The sequence below is a fragment of the Chrysemys picta genome, chromosome 3 (genome assembly GCF_011386835.1).
Source record: "Chrysemys picta bellii isolate R12L10 chromosome 3, ASM1138683v2, whole genome shotgun sequence".
NCBI lineage: Eukaryota > Metazoa > Chordata > Testudines > Emydidae > Chrysemys > Chrysemys picta.
Window position 1 is genome coordinate 31,117,794 of NC_088793.1, and position 22,260 is coordinate 31,140,053.

A 22,260-nucleotide genomic window follows, 5' to 3' on the forward strand; every position below is an offset into this window, starting at 1 on the left:
AATATTGCTAGAGCGTGAAGGGGTGTAATCAGGAAGGCCAAGGCACAATTGGAGTTGCAGCTAGCAAGGGATATAAAGGGTAACAAGAAGGGTTTCTACAGGTACGTTAGCAACAAGGAGAAGATCAGGGAAAATGTGGGATCCTTATTGAATGGGGGAGGCAACATAGTGACAGATGATGTGGAAAAAGCTGAAGTACTCAATGCTTTTTTTTTTTTTTTTTTTGCCTCGGTCTTCACAAATAAGGTCAGCTCCCAGACTGCTGTACTGGGCAATACAGTATGGGGAGGAGGTGAGCAGTCCTCATTGGTGAAAGAACAGATTAAGGACTATTTAGGAAAGCTGGACGTGCACCATGGGTCTAGATCTAATACATCCAAGGGTGCTGAGGGAGTTGGCTGATGTGATTGCAGAGCCATTGGCCATTATCTTTGAAAATTCATGGTGATTGGGGGAGATCCCGGATGATTGGAAAAAGACAAATATAGTGCCCATATTTTAAAAAGGGAAGAAAGAGAATCCTGGGAACTACAGATGTGATATATCTTGACTTTAGCAAAGCTTTTGATACGGTCTAACATAGTATTTTTGCCAGCAAGTTAAGAAAGTATGGATTGGATGAATGGACTATAAGTCGGATAGAAAGCTGGCTAGATTGTCGGGCTTAATGGATAGTGATCAATGGCTCAATGTCTAGTTGGCAGCTGGTATCAAGCGGAGTGCCCCAGGGGTCAGTCCTGGGACCGGTTTTGTTCAACATCTTCGTTAATGATCTGGATGATGGGATTAATTGCACCCTCAGCAAGTTCGTAAATGACACTAAGCTCAGGGGATAGGTAAATACAATGGAGGGTAGGGATAGGGTCCAGAGTGACCTAGACAAATTGGAAGATTGGGCCAAAAGAAATCTGATGAGGTTCAACAAGGACAAGTGCAGATTCCTGCACTTAGGAAGGAAGAATCCCATGCACTGCTACAGGCTGGGGACTGACTGGCTAAGCAACAGTTCTGCAGAAAAGGACCTGGGGATTACAGTGGATGAGAAGCTGGATATGAGTCAGCAATGTGTCCTCTTTACCAAGAAGGCCAACGGCATATTGGATTGTATTAGTAGGAGCATATCAAGGGAAGTGATTATTCCCCTCTATTCGACACTGGTGAGGCCACACCTGGAGTATTGCATCCAGCTTTGTTCCCCCCATTACAGAAGGGATGTGGACAAATTGGAGAGAGTCCAGCGGAGGGCAATGAAAATGATTAGGGGGCTGGGGCACATGACTTACGAGGAGAAGCTGAGGGAACTGGGGTTATTTAGTCTGCAGAAGAGAAGAGTGAGGGTGGATCTGATACCAGCCTTCAACTATCTGAAGGGGGGTTCCAAAGAGGATTGGAGCTCAGCTGTTCTCAGTGGTGACAGATGACAGAACAAGAAGCAATTGTCTCAAGTTGCAGTGAGGGGGAGGTCTAGGTTGGATATTAGGAAACACTATTTCACGAGGATGGTGGTGAAGCACTGGAATAGGTTACCTAGGGAGGTGGTGGAATCTCCATCCTTAGAGGTTCTTAAGGCCTGGCTTGACAAAGCCCTGGCTGGGATGATTTACTTGGGGTTGGTCCTGCTTTAAGCAGGGGGTTGGACAAGATTACCTCCTGAGGTCTCTTCCAACCCTAATTTTCAATTATTCTAATAGCTAATTTGGAGCTCTAGACCTGGTTAAGTGGCCACTCTTTGACAAAAGAATAGCTGGATGTTCCCATCCACCTAGACTTTCTGTCTCCTGAAGCTTGGCTGGAGATGACTCACAAAGAAGGGAAAGAGCTATAAGAAAGGAGTGGAGATGTCCCAAGTCATCTCTCCCTTTCTCTCTACCCACAACATCAACAACACCTGAAGAACAAAGGTAGCAACACTGGACTGGAGGAGAGTTCCTGATTGAAAGGAGTTCAGCCAGTAAGACTGATGAGACATGAGAGAAACCTTTGCTTTGAATTCACTTAGTTTTGTCAAGTTAGGTATTAGCTGTGTTTTACTTTTATTTTCTTGTAACCAATTCTGACTTTTATGCCTTATTACTTGTAATCACTAAAAATCCATCTTTCTGTGTTTAATAAACTTGTTTTACTATTTTATCTAAATCAGCGTGTTTGGATTGACATGTTTGGGAAACTCCATTTGGGATAATAGGACTTGTGCATATCATTTCTTTTAATAAAAGACAGACTTTATATGAGCTTGTATTGTCCAGGAGAGGACTAGGTAGTACAAGACATACATTTCTTGGGGAAAGTAATTTCTTGGGGAACTTCTTGGGGGGAGGGATAGCTCAGTGGTTTGAGCGTTGGCCTCTTAAATCCAGGGTTGTGAGTTCAATCCTTGAGGGGGCCACTTAGGGAACTAGGGTAAAAATCTGCCTGGGGATAAGTCCTGCTTTGAGCAGAGGGTTGGACTAGATGACCTCCTGAGGTCCCTCCCAACCCTGCTAGTCTATGATTCTGTGAAAGTCTGGGACTGGGAATTTGCTAATGTTGCTCTGCAGTGTAATCCATGAGTGGCTGGCCATAGCACTCATAACTGGGACAGATTTACATGCTCATGACTGGGTGTAAGCAGACCAGGAGTAGTAGTTTTCATAGCAAAGCAGGTTGGAGAACTGAGGGGACACAGCTGTTCATCAGTCCAGACTGTGCCCTGGTCAATGTCACAACTGGAACTTGTGGCAAAATAAAAAGGTGACCAAAAAAATTCCTCTTTTAATTTCAAGTTGTTGACCTTTCAAAAAATGTCAAAAGTCAAAAACTGTTGGGTGGAGAGTATAATGAAAATGTCACCAATTTTCCCCACCATTTTTGAAAAATGTTGAATTTTGAAATTCCATCAACATTTTGAAATTCAAAAATTTGTGTTCCACTCCATTATTGACTCAAGCAAATTCTCTTTAGTAGATAAGAACAGAGCTTATAGCTACATTACTAGTAGATATCCTCTCGTGATTTTAAAAATATCATTATTATTTTTACTACTACTGCATATAGAATAAAAATCAGTGCTTCTGAAAGACTGCCACACGTTGCGGCATATTTGCAAGGTCTGCTTACTGCAAAGCTGCAACATTTGAAGTCATTCCTTATGTTGGACCTCTCACTCAGAACTGTCTTACTGCTGTAGTCGGAGCAACAGAGAGATTGTGCTTGTCCTTTTATTCTATTGGGTGGGGAGGGGAAGATGGGCTTGATTTTCCGCTTGCTTGGTGTTTGCTAGCCATTTACAGCTGTACAAAGGGAGTATAAAATTAAACCATTCTGAACTGGAAACATTTGGCACCTATTCTGCAGAGGAGGATGTGTCTATACAAAGTTTAAGTCCATAGAGAATCAGGCCGGATGTTTTCTAAATACATTGTGAGGTTGCCTCTTCTATACGTTTTGGGGGGGAGGGAGGAGGGAATTGGTGTGAAAGTGAATTCAGCCAGGCGGTAAGTTTTTACTAATCTATTTGTCCCTCTACCACCTTCCCACATTGGGATGTTTGTGTTAGGAGTGGTCTTGTTTTCCTCTGTCACTAAAAAGTTGAAACTTTTTTTACGTTAATAAAAGCCTTAACATTAAAACTATATGGGACAAAATGGCTGAGTAGGCAGTAAACTGCTCCAGACATGAAGAGCCTGTTTCTGGTTTGATACAGTTATGTAATTGTTGCAGCCATTAGTAAATTGCCCAGTCTTAAAGTGTTAATCACTTTAAAGACTGGTCAGTTCCCATATGTTGGCTATGGGTCTTTACAAGGAGACATGCTAGGTAGAGGAATGGTTTCTAGCCTTGGAACACGGGGCCAAGTAGGGACTCTTGCCTAGTGCATGTTCAAGCAGACTTAGTGTCCCCTCTGTTAGCAAAACCCGCTTATCCCCTCTCTGTCTTCCTCTCCCCACTGCTCATTCTTGGTTGCTGTCTCATTGGGAACCATTGAGAAAGGCAGGGGGAGGTAGCATGTCTGGCAAGAGCAGGTCTTCGGGAAGAGGCTGTTGCAGAGTCTAGAACAGTTCCATGCTTAGATGTTGAGCGAACACTTGGGAAGAACAGGATGGGGAACATGAGGCTCCCCACCTACTGGGATTTCAGGCCTAGGGAAGGCTGAGGAGAAGGCAGGGGTCTTGTTGGGAGTAGGGGAGAGCCCAGAAGTGAGGTGGGGTCATTTCAGGCAAGTGGAAAGAGAGTGAACTTGGATCCCATTTCTCATCTTAGAATCCTAAAGACCAGGATCCTTAGGTTTCTAAAGGTTTAATGGACCCAAAGTGAGTGTGAGTGTGGAAGAGCAAGCTGTAAGGAATGGAACAAGTACAAGGCGAGTTTAGTAGAAAAATGGAAAATATTTGGCATAATGCTAAAATTACTGGACTGGCACATTGGTGTGGCAGAGTTGACTAACTTAGAGGATATACTTTCATTTTAATTAACAGGCCAGCTAAATTTAAGGAAATCAGAAGGATTAAGATAAATGTACTGAAATACTGGTCTTCTGTTCTTTTCTATACATGGAGGATGAACATGTGTGCTGTATTTTGGATTAGAAGTTTGAAAAAAATAAACATCTATAAAACTATTCTAGCAGCTGTTTGCAGCATATGGAAATATATCATCCTATCACCCATTCTTTAAATTATAAAGTACAAATATTTCCACTAGTTAACTCAGTTACAGAATACCAATAATAGAGTCAAGGTTTAGCGATTAATCTCTTGGATTAAGTTATTTCCAAATCACTATATTTATTAGACTGATGGGCCCATCAAAGACTAGATGGTGAATGAGTGTTCTCTATACTCAGTCTGTGTAATATTTTCAAAAGCATTCAGTATTGGCCTAACTCTGCTCCCAGTGAAGTCTACAGGAATTTTCCATTGACTTCAATAAAAGCAGATTTAGGCCAGCACTGAGCACTTTTGAAAAATCCCACTCTTTATTATAAACCATCTAGCACATCTCTTTATCTGTCTATATTGATGGTGGTCAGTGTGAGAAGCATTGATTTCACACCTACAGTGCAAGTGCAAATATCCATTGTGGTGCCGGTACAGGCAATACTCTTCTTTTAAACCATGATATGAACATGTGATGGGGTGTCCATCCCACACAGGTGAACATAGGATTAATGGGAGTCAGAGCTCAATTAGCCCACCTGTGGTTGCCCCTGGAGGGTGGGACACGGCTAGTTAATGAGGAAATCTAGCTGGAGAAGCATTGATTGTTGTCATAACCAGAGGAAGTCTGAAGCAGATGGGGGCTGCAGGGAGAGAGGGCAAATCTCTGCAGCCACTCTCCTGATAGCAGGGATTCAAAAAAACTGTAAGGAACCGAAGGCTCTTGCTAGGTGAGGAGAGAACCCAGGAAAAACTTGATAGGAAGAAGTCCAGGGAGGTGGTAGCAAGAAGGAAGAGGAGAGAACCTTGTCTGCCTGTCCTAGAATCCCTGGACTTTCGGAACCCTGTGTAGATGGCAGGCCTAAGTTCCCCTACCAGCCAATGGTAAGGTGGCATGAAGCCTCTAAGAAGGCGAGATGGACTACTGGAAACCCTGAGAAAAGTCTGTATGAATCACTTGGCCCAGAACTGAGGGAAGCAGACCAGACAGAGGGTTGTTGTTGTTGTTTTGCAGGACTTCCTGTTATCCTGAAAGGTGGGGGCTGGCCAGAGGGCCTAGCCATGAGAAGAGGTGGACTACCTTGGGACTGGAGCAATTATTGGCAGGGGGCACTAGAGAGGAGAGAGCCTTCTATGCCACGCCCAGCTGCGAGGGGGCGCTCTAGCAGTGAGTCCACTCTTTTACAAAGCATTAACACAGCCTTAACATATAAAGTTTGCTATGTTACCAGTTTTTAGTAGTGTGGAATTTTATATTTATGTGGGAAATTTAATCCCAACATGGGGCAACCTGTTCTTTAAAGCTGTTGTATGTTAGGACTGACCCACACACCCACCTCTATATGCTGTACTGATCCCTGCCACCACAGGGCTATTTTTGTTACTTTCTCTCCTAGTAGACCTAATGTGTAAAAGCCAGAAGATCCCATAATAGTTGTCCTGGTGCTGGTTCATGGTTGATGTGCCTGTAAAGGCAAAGGCTGACTGACCATAGCAGATGCATTGTCACATGAGCAATAGTAATTCCTTTGCTAATCGTAGCCACCTTAGCTCTAGACATTTCCCTATTGCTATCCATTTTGTTCCAGATCTGCAGGTTTACAAAGAAACAAACAAAATCCCCCACAATATAGGACTGAATTTAAAAGCCTGTCCTGGCTTCTGAGAAATATTCTATGAATTTACCATGATAAGGATAAAACCAAAACAGCACCATTAGATTTACAATAAAAGCATCTCTTCGTAGTGAAATATGAAAAGTTTTTTTTTCCCTGTTCAGATCTCACTAAAGTATAATTTAGTATACTCTGTTAGGAGGTCATTGCATAATATAGACTCTGTTGGAAATTCCACTTTTCACTGAGCTATAAGTTTTAAGAAGCTATGACATTTGTTGCCATGCTGAATTCTTGAAGCAGTATTACCTGGGCTGCGTTCTACCAAGACTGAAACACTGCCAGCTAATTTAATTTCAAACTTGCTAGCCTGCCTCATGATGGGGCATTTCAATTGTATTTAACTAGATTGAGTCAACACAATTGAAAAACACACCCTTTCTGCTCATCAAGACAGAACCTTGGTGTGACAGCCACATGGAGTATATGTGAATTTAATAAAGGGTGAAATTATACTCATAAAGGTTAATAGGGAAAAACAGCTTATAAAGCAATTGACAACCAACAGTGCATACAAAAAGTAGGAAACTCAAAATATTCTTAGCTAGTTGTTACCTCACCTACTCTATTCAAAAAGAAAAAAAACTTCTTATATATACTATCATATTCTGGATCCATCGCTCAGAAACCTATTATGAGCTGTAGTGTTTTGGATCTTTATTGGAGATTAGAGTAAACCTGTTTATGATGATGGAATCTCATGTTGATGTAGACATATGAGAATTCAGCAAACTATTGGTAAACATATATATGTGAGGTCAAACCAAGGCAAGACCTGGCGCAAACACGGTTACGTGTCAATCAGATAGAATTGTCCATGACCATTGCCGGCAGTTGTCTCCTTGCTTTTTCTGTTAGCATTTTTCATCTAAGGTGTTAGTGCACCTTGCTTCAAAGCAGTTAATGGCAATATGACAAATATGCTACCACCTTGCTGTCTCATGGACTGTTGCTTCCCAGGTGCTGGGTTTAACCTGACATGCTTTCAAATTTGACTTTATATAGTTTGTACAGATCATAAAAATGGGTGATTTGCTTTAGCTGACTGTACAATATAGCCTTGGTAATTCTTGAGTCAGCCATACAAACAAGATGCCCAGACCAATGCAACTGAACTTCTATGAGCATGTTTGAATGCCAGGCATCTGGCAATAATTAGGGATTTCAATATTGGGAATCTTGTCCCATCATTTAACCCCGCAAAGAGACCAAAGACAGCACATATAGAACTGATCAAGTTTCCTAATGTGGCAGCCATATGTTGTCCTTGTCTAACAACCATATAGAAGCATTGTAAGCATGGCTGTCCAATAGACATTTAGCTTTGTGCTTATTTTTGACACCTCATAGTCCCACAGGCAGTGTGACAGCATTCCAAATGCAGAATTGGCCTTGGCTATGCAATGGGTAATCTCATAATCAGTTGTGGCATTCTGTGACAGCACACTCCCTAGATAGCAAAATTTCTCCATGGACTTCAGACTATTGTTGATATTAATAACTGGATAGACATGCACATCCCATGGTGTGGGTTGATAGCAGTACAGGTTTATAATAGGAAGGGGAGAAGCATGGAGAAGAATATTCCCAGAAAGGAAGAAACAAAATGTAGCTAAAAATTAAGTGTACTAACCCATCTTGTATACTTATATACTATGATATTTGTGTATCTTAAATATCTCTATCTTTATTACTTATTTGATAAACACAGAAAATACAATGTTATAAATAAATGAATCAAGTTTCCAAACTTGTTTTTTGACATCATATAAGCCTAATAGCTCTTTAATAGTCTTTAATAAAAATACTGATCTTTAAGCCAATGCTTAGTAGCCTAAGTACCTAGTAATTATAAATATACAATGATTTCAAGAAAAGTTTGTACAAAAGAAGCACAGAACAGTCTCCAGTATTCACACGCCTTTCCAAAATGGATGTATCAAATAACTGCATATGAAGGTCAATCTTTTGTAAATATGAGTTCCATGGATTTTAGCAGTGACATTGTTACTAGCTTTAGTGGTAGCAGTGTGACAAAGGGTATGTCTACACAGCAAAGAAAAACCCACGGCTGGCTCATGCCAGCCGACTTACGCTTGGGTTGTAGGGCTGTTTCATTGCTGTGTGGACTAGGGTGACCAGACAGCAAATGTGAAAAATCGGGACGGGGTGGAGGGTAATAGGAGCCTATATAAGAAAAAGACCCCAAAATCGGGACTGTCCCTATAAAATCGGGACATCTGGTCACCCTAGTGTGGACTTCTGGGCTCAGCCTAGCTTGGCTTTTCCATTTCACTGTATGCAGCAAGACTGTACATTGTAATGAACTGTGAGGAAATCTTAGGTAGGCTGTATCTTTGTGTGATGCTGTATTTGGCTGCTCTAATCATCCTTAGTCTTTTGCTTTAGGACAAGACCCACCCCTCAAAATTAGCAAAGAATATCAATTTTTAAAAATGGAGACTGTTCTGGGAAACTTAAATTACAAATCCCAAGAGCTCTGAAATGAAGAATAAGGAAATGGCTCTCTCCCTTTGGGCATGACCTTTCACTTTGAATGGATTCCACAGAATACAAAGAAGAATCATCTTTTATTTAAACAGGAAGCAACTGGAGGCAGTTTGGGACTCCTGGGAATATTTAAACACACACTGAGAAAGAAATTGAAAGCATGAGGATTTCAAGGACAGAACATCAGTGATCTTTGCCTTTAACGTGATACCTAGCCTTCTGACACAGTGAGCAAAAAATAGCATTTATCCTTTCATCAACTCATAGCAGTAGTAATGAAGCTGTCTGTGGAAAAGGCTGAAAAATAGAGACAGTGCAACTCTTCTGGCTTTCTGAAAGGACTGTACACTGGTGGTGGATTCCATTAAAAGTTGCATTAGGGTAATTTAATTCCTTTAGACCAGTTCCATTCACAACTCCTTCTTTCTTCCATCCTACAGTTTGTTGAATCAATAGCCATTAGAGTGAATCAGACTCAACTGCGAGTATATGCATTTGCAAAACTGACTCACTGCAGTCAGTGCAGACGTCTACTTAAGGAAAAATAGAGAATCAGGTTTTTACTCTAAGCAGAGCTGGGCAAGATGTTCATAGCAAAACCAGAACCTGAAAGTACAACCTTCAGGTATACACTGCACACCATCCAAAAGAGACCAATCCTGTGAACCAAAGACTTGATGCTGCTCCTGTTGAAAACAATGAGAGTTTTGCACTAGCTTCCATGAGAGTAGGCGCAGGCCCCGCAAATGCTTTGTTTCACAGAAATCTAAATCTATTAATTTGATCGGGCGTTCCAGATTACAGGAGATGGAAGGCAGCTTTTAATTTCTTTCTGCTCACTGTTTTTTTCTACCCATGCTACTTTGGGGCCCTGTGTTACATTCGTAGCTTAATCTCTCTCACTGCTGCTTCTATTTTAATCGCTAAAGAACCCTTCACTCCAACCCGCCCTGATCACCACGTCTGCAGGCATAGTGGGACAGCTGGGTCTGAGTGCCATTCAGGTGAGCAAGGAATGTGTGGGAAAGGATGGAGCCTTGGCTGAGCCTGCAACTGATACAGAAGTGCGCAAAGGGTAATCTGCAAGTGGTCAGGGTCAGTAGTAGATTACTTGCCCTGAGAAGCAGGGAAGGAATAGTGACTCTAGGAGGTACAGGTATGTACTATCCCTTACACAGGGCTCCACCTAAGGGCACAGCTAGCCTAAGAAATCAATTAGCTAAATTACACTGCCTAAAATTACACCTGGTTAAATTTAAATGTTTATTTGTTATGTTAAATGTTTATTCCCCAGTTTTCATGGCCAGGAAACAAGCCTTTGTACTAGAACTGAGCAAAAATCTTGGACAGCATTAATACATTTGAATATGCTTACTAGCATGTATACACTTGAGAAGGAAATCTTTAGACTGGATACCCACATAGACAGTCACTAAAAGTGAACTTCAAATTTTATATTTAATAGAGCTGGTTGAGATTTTTCAAATTAAAAAAAAAAAAAGATGAGAAAACTGAAACTTTCATAAATTTCTCTTGGTTTTTTTTGTTTTTTTCTTTTTGACCAGATCTAATATTTAATGGTAATTTAAAAAAAAAGTTATTAATTTAAGCAGGAAACAGAAACAATATCATGTGACTTATGCATCGTAACTAACCAATATGGCATTATTTTGAAGTTGGAATATTAAATATTGACAGTATATTCTTCATGCGATAGTCATAGAGGAAAAATATTGCACAGACATTTACAAATCTCCTGAAGTAATGAATCTGAGAATTTTGCAATCTGTTCATAAACTTTTCAGGGACAGAAAATGCAATGAAATTTTGAATTACAAGGTTATGAGCAAGGATCCTAGAAATCCGTTTGCCACAGAAAAACGTGGAAAAATGCAGAATTTGTGTTTTTCCAGAGAATCTTTAGTTTTTATATTTTGTGAAAAAATAAAAACATATATTAACTATTAACTAAATTTTACTGAAAGTACCAGTGTCACTTATTCACAACCTCCTCCGCTTGTGGTTGATTTTTGAATGCACTTTAAATTTACATAGCTAACCATACTCTAATAATCTGCTTTTGGTGTATTTTGGTTCATGTTTCAATGTATCTCAAATTTCACTTCACCCTCCAGATATGAGTAATTAAAGTTATAAAAAAATGCTGAACACTTTAAAAATCACCCCTAAAGACCTGAGTTTCACATGGACAAATTTCACATTGATGGTAATGTGCTGTTCAGTACTGTAGGCAGCAAGGCTGTAGATTACATTATAAGGCAGACAATTGTGGAACACATGGAAAGCGCTAAACAAACTGAATGAAAAGAAACGAAAACAAGAGGCTGAAACAGCAGGGCCACTGACAACAGTAAAGAAACAATGCACTGTGACTGGATCATTCAAGCATTTCACAACTGTAAATATATCAATACAACATTGTGTTCAGCTGATACTTATATATATTGTAGCTAGGGAAACTAAATTTCAGCATTCATTTTATGTTTTTTATTGGAGAATTTTGTTTTTTTATCATGAAAAACTAGGATCCCTGGTTAGGAGTTATAACTTGCTCAATAGTGTGTTAATGAGATAATTGATTAATGATTTTAATGATAGTTTTGCTTGCATTATTTTAGGGAGGGATTGTAAACATATATGAATTTCACAAAATGTTGTAAATAAAAAATTCACAAATACTTTTTCTGCTCTTTGCTTAGTGCTAGTTATAAATTATTAACCTACCTCTAATGTTTACATTTTGGTTTTAAATCTTCATGATGGAGGGTAGGATTCAGCATTTTGTGATAAGTAGCATTTTTTTCCAACTAAAAGCTCCTCAAACAACAGTAAAAGCTGGATCTGATGCAGAATGCATGGATAGAAAGTATGAAAGCTTGAGTTTAATATAGCTCAAGGCTGGAGAAACAGCCGATAAAATAGAAATAAAAATTGATGGGAGACAATGTTATTTTAAATGAGGTTACCAATGACAATGAGAAATGACATGGAAAAAACTCATATTAGGAAATGCCAGGTTAGTAAGTGTTCCTGGAAACACTATGACAATTTGTTTTTCCCTGCAATTTTGTCTTATGTAGGTGAAGAGAGAGACCTGCCTTGAAGCATGAGGTGTCATGTTCCTTGAAGCTTGTGGGAAATGCAACAGAATGTGACCTAACGTGTTTTAGACTTAGCCCAGAAATCAGAGTTAATGTTTACGTTTCAGGAATTGTGGGTCCACTTACCCCTGCTGCTGGACGGATGGCTGAATGAGAGGATACTTCCCTGATCATTTGCCCCACCCCCTTTATATACTAGGACCAGCTCACAGATATGCAGATTCCCTCTAGCGTCACAGGAGGCCCCAGCTCTCTGCACATGGGCCTACTGTCTTGATGCCTTCTCTGGGACTCTGGCAGGCCCCAGCCCTCTCCTCCCAGGTATAGCATGGCTCCAGTGGATCACATTAACAGGACTTCCAGTGGCTACTCAAGGGCTCTCTCCCTTTAAGAATCTCCCCAGTGCTGAAGTGGGGCTGTAGAAAGCAAATAAAGTATGTACTATCCTTAACTCTGCATGACCAGTGTGGGAGGATGATGTGTTTTTGCCCTTACCCTGACCTGCTATTTTTGAAAATATAGGTGAATGTTTTTCTTAGTTGACTTATTTAGTTCATATCCCAAAAACACACCAGTGTCCCAAAAGCACGGAATTCAGAAGCAACAAATGGGAGGGTGTAAGGAGCCATACCATATAGATTCTCCTTTTTGTATACATTGGATACATCAAGGTTCTGATTCTGCAAGAACCTGAGTGGCCCCACTGGCTTCTTGAATGCTTAAAGTTAGATCGAACTAATATAACTTAATGCTTATGTGCTTAAAGTTAAGCATGTACGTAATTCTCTGTAGAATTGGGGTCCAAGATAGATGAAGAAAGGTTCAAAAAGATAGGGCCATGCAAAAAATATTGTGCAACCAGTGAAAAATGTTTTTGATGATTTTGTGATTGTTTTATTCTATTTTCGTATGAATTTTCCCAAACAAATTGTTTTCCCTGCAAATGAGAGAAGAATTTGGTGGGCTTCCAGGTGGAATTTTGCCTATTTTTGCCATGTATATGTGGGTGCAGGGGAAGGGGTACTTTAACAGAATTTGGCAAAATATTGCACTTGTCCAAAGTTGCAGGTTCTGGTGACAATACACATGCAAATTTGTTTTCACATGAAAACGCTTGCAAATGCTGGCAACTGATTGTTTTGCACAGTTCCAGTTTTCCAAGATTACATCAGGCCTGATTCTTTACTCATTGCACTACTTTTACACTGACATATTTCCAGTGATTTCATTGGCGTTACTTTCTGTTTACATCCTTGTACTGTAAGTGGGAGGAGAATTGGGCTCATCTTGTATAAAAGTCTTCTATTTGGTAACAATAAGTGCCATTCATTCAAATCAAAATACTAATATGAATTGTATTGTAAATACAATCAAATTAAAAACCAGTTATTGGGCCAAGTTCATCCTGTTGCAACTCTACTGACTCAAATGGAGTTTACCACTGTGACTTTGACCTACTAAGACCTGATTGTCTTCTCAGCTTCAGTAATATAAAACAGAAGTAATTCCAGACGTTAATAGTTACTGTTATAAAACTGGTGTAAGTGACAAGAGACTCAGATGTATTGGGCCAGAACCTCAGCTGGTGTAAATCATTGAAGTCAATTGATTTTTGATTTCGACCGGCTGAAAATCTAACCTACGATGTTTAACTTTTATACTGCACTGAAATCTATTGGAAAGGAATTGAAACACTAACAAAGAACGGGTTGTACTATCTGCAGGCAGAACAAGCACAGGGGGCCTCTTTCTATGTCTTCTCCCACTCATACATAAGCTCTGCTACTGTTCCAATCATCTGTCCTTTCAACTAAATGACAAACCACTCTATTCTGCAATCAGCAGGCAGCCTACACATGTGCTGGCTTATTTGCTTTACATAGACCCAACATGCCCACCTCCACAATTACAGAAGCCTGTTTCAGTTATTAAAAATTGTGAAAGAACTGTGGTGCACATGGCTCAAGTTCCACAGCATCAATATTTTAATGATTGGTGTCAATTCACCATTAAGTGGAGATTTTATTTCTCTTTCCTATGGCATACATTTGATTCCAGGATTACCTTAGGAAAAAGGTTAATAAACTACAGTAATCATAAAAGTTGTGCCTCCCCCTTCCATCCTAGATGCTTTTGATAATCCCACTAGGCCCTACCTGCGTTTTGGGGCTCCTAAAAAACTGCCTCACCTGCCTAAAACTTGTACATATAGGTATACATAGATGCCGAGTTCCCGCTAGAATTTCTGGAGATCTTAATATGCATCACTGAGTTCAGTTCCTCTTCTAAGTATTTAAGAGTGGAACTATTCCCATAGCTCCACAGTAAGCTAATTGGTCTTCATACTCAGGAAAACACTGATTCACAGAGTGATATAGTTTTCATATGCTTTTGGTAGGTAAACTTCATAAACAACCCCATGTATCCCAGCCTCAGGGAGATGAGTCATAAGTGCCTGGAGGAGTGAAATGATTACAGAGAAGAGCATATTTTAGCTGAAGAAGGAAATAGCTTTCATTATCATTAGATTGGCAGAATACTTGACAGTAATAGCTATATCAAAGACTTTTCCTGTTCCACATGTCAGAAAACCAATGGGACCCTTCCTCCAGTGAAGTCTTTACATCAATGGAAAAGAAGATAGTCCTTCAATTGATGGATGCTGTAATGTTGATAGAAAATAATAGATGGATAAACAGAGAATAGTCAACAAAAGGAGACCAACTAAGTATATTCATTTTAGAGGGGAAATTTATTTTTAACATGCTGCTTGGAGCACAAACACAAATGAACTTAATTAAAGGTAAATGAAGCAATATCTTGAGAAGATTATAGATACAGTAGAGATATGCTTTACTGCAAAATAATGTATTATCTTAAAATAGAAACTCAAGGGCAATAATATTTTTAAACTACACTGCTTGTAAGCTATTGAAATAAATACATGGGGGCTGCATAGTACTCATAACTACTGTTACACTACTACCTTTGTAGGTAGTCTCCACCAGGAGGTTGAAGCCTGAATAGCCATAAGAGACTGATCTCGCCTCACTTTAGAGATAATGAGCCAGATTCTGTGCTCTAATGTGGCTCCTTTGTACTAGTCAGCCAGCACAAAAGAACTAGAATGTGGCCTGACCAATTCGGAATGCCCCCGTTGAGGGTTTCCTTGAGTATTAACATGAGGCTCAAATCTGGTATTCTACTGCTTCGTCCAAGAAGACAATTCCCCCCTTAGATATTTCACAGCTTCAAAGCTCAGGGGGACTATGGAGTCTCCCACATCCTGTGTGGAATAAGAATATATGCAGAATGAGATTTTGAAAAGTGTTGAGCATTGGGTCTAACTGTATTCCCTCATTGAGGTCAAAGGTAAAACTCATTAGCATCAATGGGAGAAGAGTTAGGCCAACACTGAGCAGGTTTGAAAATTCCACTGTACAGTAAATTAGTAGTATAGTTGACATAGTGCTTGAAGAGGAGATCATATATTGGCTCATGTAAACTAAAAGGAAGGTGGCTCCTCTCATTCTGCAGTCCAAACTCATCTGCAAAAAATGACATAATAAATATGCATATGAAATGGATATCCTTTTTATATGGGAGCTATCCTGGATGTACAAAATAGCCCTAAATCAGGAACAGACAGGCTGGGGCCACCCTCACTCACACTGAGTAGAGCTTCACTCCTCAAATATTTCTATTTATTTCAGTTAGATTAGTTGAGGGCTAAGGCCTTGCTCAACATGACTAAGGTTGGCTCAGTCTGCCTCTAAAAAAGAATAACCTTGCTCTACTTTTGATTGCTTTAAACAAGAGTAAACTAAAATATTGTATTTTCCAATACATGTTTATATTCATACTGCTCTATAGAGGAAAGCATTTTGATATGCCAACATTTTCCTTGCATGTCATACAAAAGTATATTTCACAATATGTTTAATTTTCTTAACAGTTTAGCTTAATAAATCTGAAATTTCAAGCTAGGGCCATTTACAGTCACTGCACAACCCAGTGTATCATATGTCCCACATGAGTGGAAGGTTTTCAAGCCTTTGATTTGCTGGGTAGCTACTAGTGAAATGAATCCATAGCTACTGATAACATTTACTGCAGCAGAAAGAATATGAGTCAAGTGGCTTTTAGTTTGAGTAGAAATATGTTTTCTCTATCGCTCTCCACCTTCCACTGAGTGTCTGAAAGCCAACAAGGTTTAGTTGTTCTGTGAATATCCAGTCTTATTAAGCACAGCTACATATGTAATATTTATTGAATGCTGTCAACATGATTGGAGTTTTAGAAAACACAGATTGTAAATTCTCTGAGCAGCTGAGTTAATATTTTATCAATAACCATACATGAAGTATATGATGAGTTGTCAATAGTGCAAACAAAGATGCATGAAAAATGTCACTGTATGCTGTGGCTTGCCGTATGGTTCTAATGTGACTATAACTATGAGGTAATAATATTCTGAGTGTTGCCTACTGGATGTTCAGTCACTCACTCTGAGTGTCACAATAGTGACCTTAACCAGGTTAGCGGAAAAAATCCCTTATTACGCATGGTTTAATTTGATGGGGAATCTAGGGTTAGCACCTGGAAAATTCCAGACATTGGGCCTTCCTTCCTTTTGTGGGTTTTGCACAGAAATAACCAATTTTAAAATCACAGACATAAGAGGTGGTTTATTTACAGTGAAATGGACAGCCAAAGATGTGGGAGGGAGAATTATTTTTCAGGAAGAAGGATAGTCTTGTGCTCAGTTTTCATTTCCACCTTTGTCACAGGCTTCCTGTGGACAAGACATCCTCTTGTCTCAGTGTGCCTATCTTTAAAATGGGGTTAAATAATTCTTATTTACCCTGAATGCAATGTTCTTGCTGGGGACCATGAAAGTGTCCAGCCAAGTTACCACAGAACTGGTCCCTCTCATTCTGCACAGGAATTTAAACACACTGGTCTGATTCAGCTCTTCTCAGGATAGGTCCAGTTCAGTCCCCTTTGTTTTGTCTGGATGACCCAGATCTGGTAACTCTCCTCTCAGGATAGCTCATGTCTCATCCAGCCTCTGCTTCCTAGAGAATCTGTCTGGCCTAGTACTATTCAGGGCTGCTCCAGTCAGGTCTGGCTTTTCTTCTAGAAGCAATGACAGAATGGTCCCAAATCTCCATCCTTGAAAGACAGATTGAGTCTGGTCTAGCCTTTCTCTCCTGGGCAGCCCCCTTGTAATCTCACTGCTCACAGAACAGCTGCAATTCTTTGCTCAGGTTGCTACTACAATGGCGATTTGCTGGTGCATTAGGCAAGAGGAGCAAGTATTTGTTTGCCGAACAGCAGAATCTCACTAGCCACCTCCCATTTTCTTGCATTGTTGTATTCTTTAGTAAACATTCCAGAGTCAGGCTTGTTGGAGAGAAGATGTAGCCAATTTAAGTGTCCTTCTAAAATTATTGATGGGATTTTTCATTTTTAATAAATATATAGACATGGTCACAAACTGTTTTTGACCAGTATAACTATATTGGTTAGAGGTGGGTTTTTTTTAACTGATATAGTTATACTGATACACTCCAAACCATATTATGGACATAGTTATACTGGTATAAAAACACCTTATACCAATATAGCTTATTCTCCTTCTCATATGGGAATAAGTTATACTGGATAAACATTTTTAGAGGAGTTGTAGTGACTTAACTATACCAATATTTGAATGCAGTGCAAAGCCTATTTCTTTTCTCAGCTTTTTGCCTACAAGAGGTGGGAAGAAGGGGAACATACCTTATCACTGACAGAGAGATTTATTTGCATACATGTGCTTTATTGTATTGTGGGCATGCATCCTGAGCCATGGGGAAGAGCACATTTTACAAATTTAAAAATAAATGGCAATTCCCCACCACCACACACAAACTTGTGCTCTCTATCTTCCAAAAACCTGTACATTCCAGACAAGGCCTCATTATGAAAACCCAGTGCCTTACAGATGTTGCAGTTCTCTTGCTGTACTTTGGATTATTATTTTTTTTTAACATTCATGCTACCACTTGCTGTCTTCACCTGGGAGTCTCCTCTGGGTGAACTTGAAAGCTAGTGGATTATGAAGGTGCAACCATGCATTTCTTTTCATCCACCAGGAAGCAGCAAATTGCAGACTTCAGAGTGTCTGTTATTTTAATAATGTTAGTTATTTGTTATATAACAGCGTTTAAAAGAGAACTGGATAAATTCATGGTGGTTAAGTCCATTAATGGCTATTAGCCAGGATGGGTAAGGAATGGTGTCCCTAGCCTCTGTTTGTCAGAGGATGGATATGGATGGTAGGAGAGAGATCACTTGATCATTGCCTATTAGGTCCACTCCCTCTAGGGCACCTGGCATTGGCCACTGTCGGTAGACAGGATACTGAGATAGATGGACCTTTGGTCTGACTTGGTACGGCTGTTCTTATGTTCTTATTTTCTTATGTCTAGAAATCTTTGACAAAAAATAAGTTTTCCATTGGAGCAATCTGATTTTTCTTACTCTTTACATGTTCGTATGTTTTATTTAAATCTTTGATCTACCAATATTTTACAGCATTCACTATGCACCAGAGCACCTGCTATAATTTAAGTTGTGAAGCAATTACCATTTATAACTGTTTTCACTCACTCATAACTTTGAAGTAATTTTATTTTGGAATTAAAATTTCCTTGTCTGATTGCTAACAAATTATGATTTTTTTGAAGTTTGAGAATAAAAGAGTAGCTAGTTTTGAGTAAAGGCACTTATCCCTATTTTAACCACATTCTGTGACCATGCTTTAATGAAAATGAGAGTTTTGAAAAATGGAGGTTTTTTTGCGTATAGCGTAGATATCCTCAGTGAAGAGTGCATGCTTGCTATGTTACATGTATAAACACAATTGGGTTTCATTTAACAAAATTATGAGTATTTGAAAATGTGCAGTATTGAGCATACAGAGAAAGGAACTTCATTTGGGGCTTGTCCATTGAAATCAGTAAGAATCTTTCCATTGACTTCAATGGGCTTGGGAATAGGTCCAGTGTTATACAGAGTTTCCTTCGGGAGAGATGCATGGGTGAGCAGCTCAGGAAGTGGGTGGTTTTAGAAACAGGTTACAAGGCAGAAGATGAGCAGAGTTTCGGGTTCAGATACAGATCTCATAAATTAAACATCGATTCCATTCCGCTTCACACTAAACTCATTGATTTTGCATAGTTTCGAAGATACACACCAAAAATTCTCCCTTCAGTGGCTTCCAAATGTTAGTGAAGCTTTCAGGAAGTTTCTTTTGAGTATGTAAGGCCAGATTCTAATCTCAACTACACAAGAATAAATCAGAAGTTACTCATCTAAAGTCAGCGATGCTAGTCCCTATGTATCAGAGGTGTAAATGAGATTAGAAAAGGTCCTCGTGATTGCAATTAAATGCTAAATCAGAATTAAGTTCGGTGGTTCCATGCAAAGTTGAGAATATTTCCAACAGCTCTTTCTACATTCACTTTTGTCAGCATAGACACTCTGTCCAGGGCCGGCTCCAGGGTTTAGGCTGCCCCAAGCAGCCAAAAAAAAAAAAAAAAAAAGCCGGGATCACAATCTGCGGCGGCAATTCGGCGGGAGGTCCTTCGCTCTGAGCGGGAGTGAGGGACCGTCCGCCGAATAGCTGGACTTGCTGCCCCCCTCCGGAGTGGCCGCCCCAAGCACCTGCTTGCCAGGCTGGTGCCTGGAGCCGGCCCTGACTCTGTCCCTGATCTAACTCTACTGGAGCCATTAGAGTTAGACCGAGGTGAAACTGGCCCTTTACATTTTAGCCCTATATACTATTTTGGCTGTTTTAAGGTACCTCTCCACCTTGGTGTTCTTCATCTCATGTCAAGTGTAATCTTGCCTCTTAATTTCCTTTAGCATTCTTATTTATTTTTGAACTCTAACTGTATTATTGTCAGCAACTCTTAAGAATGTTGGGGTACAATTAGTAGGAAAGCTACTATACGAAATATATTTTATTGTATTGTTCTGAACTGATTTTCCTCTTGGTTTTACCCAGATTAAATTTACAATGCCTTTCCATTGGGTGAAAGTGGGACAATCTTCTAGAGTAAATAAATGTGTCTTCAACCATTCGCTGCACATATATCAATGGATTAAACGTGAGAATCATAGAAAAATAAAACCTATTTCTTTCATAATGGTCTGCCTACTGATTCAGCACTCTCTTTTCCTCTGCTATAACCGAAATGGATACCTACTGCTCTTATAATTGCAGCACTACAATAGCAACTCTCCAACATTGATCATCAAGCTATGCCCAGTCATTAATCCCTGGTCTGAAACATTTCAGTAAATGTAAATTCCTGTCAAAATATGGCTTTTGATGAGCCCTTTATTTTCTTCAAGGGGAAAGGAGCATTATTTTTATAGACTGTATTCCCAGGAAGTGTACCCAGAATACAATCAGACTGTACAAGATGAGTCAGAGTTCCACTTGATGTACTCACTGAATCTATGCTGTGAACAGAAAAGCAGGCAAAAGCAAGAATGCCCAAATATTTCAGTTTGTTTCCAAATGCAAATGGCAACACTTTTATGGAATCGCTGAGGTGGCATAGTATTTTGGATGAAGATATGCAAATGCAGAGTCTAATCCTGCTAATGCTATTGCATATGGCATAGTATTTATTAGAATAAGCATCCCCATTGAACTCCTATTAGTGTTACTCACAGTAAGCAGTCCTCTTTGTTTCAAAGTTTTATCTATCTGATACTACTCCAAAAAGTGGCTTATGAATAGTTAAGGGGTTTACCCAGGCAAGGTATGCAGTCATTTACACCTATATGATCCTATTAGAGTATGGTAAATTCAATCTCTGTCCTTCAGTTGGACAGAAGCACATGCTGAAAGTTAAGCACGTTTGCGTGTTCCCCTGTATCAGGGCCTGAGCTAAGGAAATCTTTTTTCCTGTACTGCAAATTTCAGACCTACAGTTTTGAAAACTAAATGGTGGGGTGGGGAGGCGGGTGGGTTCTGATTTATGTCTACAAGAGCATGAATTCTACCCAGACTCAGTGATTGGTATTTTCAGTTATATGGCCAGACACTAAGCCCCCAACTGCTCGGTGGGGTACACATCTGCACATTTGGTCTCAAGACACTGCTTAGCTTGACAGCTCCAAACAGCTTTCACAAATTAAAATGTGGTTAGGTATGAATAGACTGAATTCCTGACATAGCTTAGGAGTGACTTGCATGCCAGAGTATTCTTTTTTCCTAGAGGAAGGTGTTTTTTTCTTTGACAAGCTTGTTTAGCATATAGTGGAATTCAAAGAGCAAGTAATGAAACATTTTTGCTGTAATGGCAACTATTGAGAAGACTGATGCAGGTGGGGTTTGCTAGTTTCTTTGCGTCTCCACTTCCAAAAGAGAAATTTTTTTAAAGTTGGGGTTCCCTGGCTTGACATAATTGTCCAGCTAGCAAAGATAAATGAATAAAATTCCTGTAGCAGTATTTTTTACCCCACCATATTTTTATGCTTATTGGAATCATGTTGCTTTGAAAATCATTATTTTGTTCTGCATGTCATGGTTTATTGGGGATTTACCCATGGATATGCCATTTTCACATTTATTTTTCAAGCCAAGGGAACTGGAAGTTGGGGGACATCTTGTATTTGCTACAAGTCTGAATCCCAGCATAACAAGCAGAGTGGTGCAGAGTGGCAGTCCCTGAGGTGTTCTGCCTGTCCAAAATAAGATTACTTCCAAGTTATGAGTGTTCAGTACTGAGTTAGGCCGGATAATTCCAGGGACTCTAAAGGAGAAAAGCCACAGCAGCAACTTCTACAGCAATTGGAAAGGTGTGTTAGGCTTGGTCTACACTAACCCCCCAAATCGAACTAAGGTACGCAACTTCAGCTACGTGAATAACGTAGCTGAAGTTCGAAGTACCTTAGTTCGATCTTACCTCGGTCCACACGCGGCAGGCAGGCTCCCCCGTCGACTCCGCGGTACTCCTCTCATCTAGCTGGAGTACCGCAGTCGATGGCGAGCACTTCCGGGTTCGACTTATCGCGTCCAGACAAGACGCGATAAGTCGAACCCAGAAGTTCGATTGCCAGCCGCCGAACTAGCGGCTGGGTATAGACGTACCCTTATAGCTTCAGTCTGAGCACCTCACTAAGGGCGTGGCTATACATACAGCTAGGCTGCTGCTGCGCGGCTGGTGAAGACACTCTATGCCGATGGGAGAGAGCTCTCCCGTCGGCATAATACAACCACCTCTGTGAGAGGCAGTAACTCTGTTGGTGGGA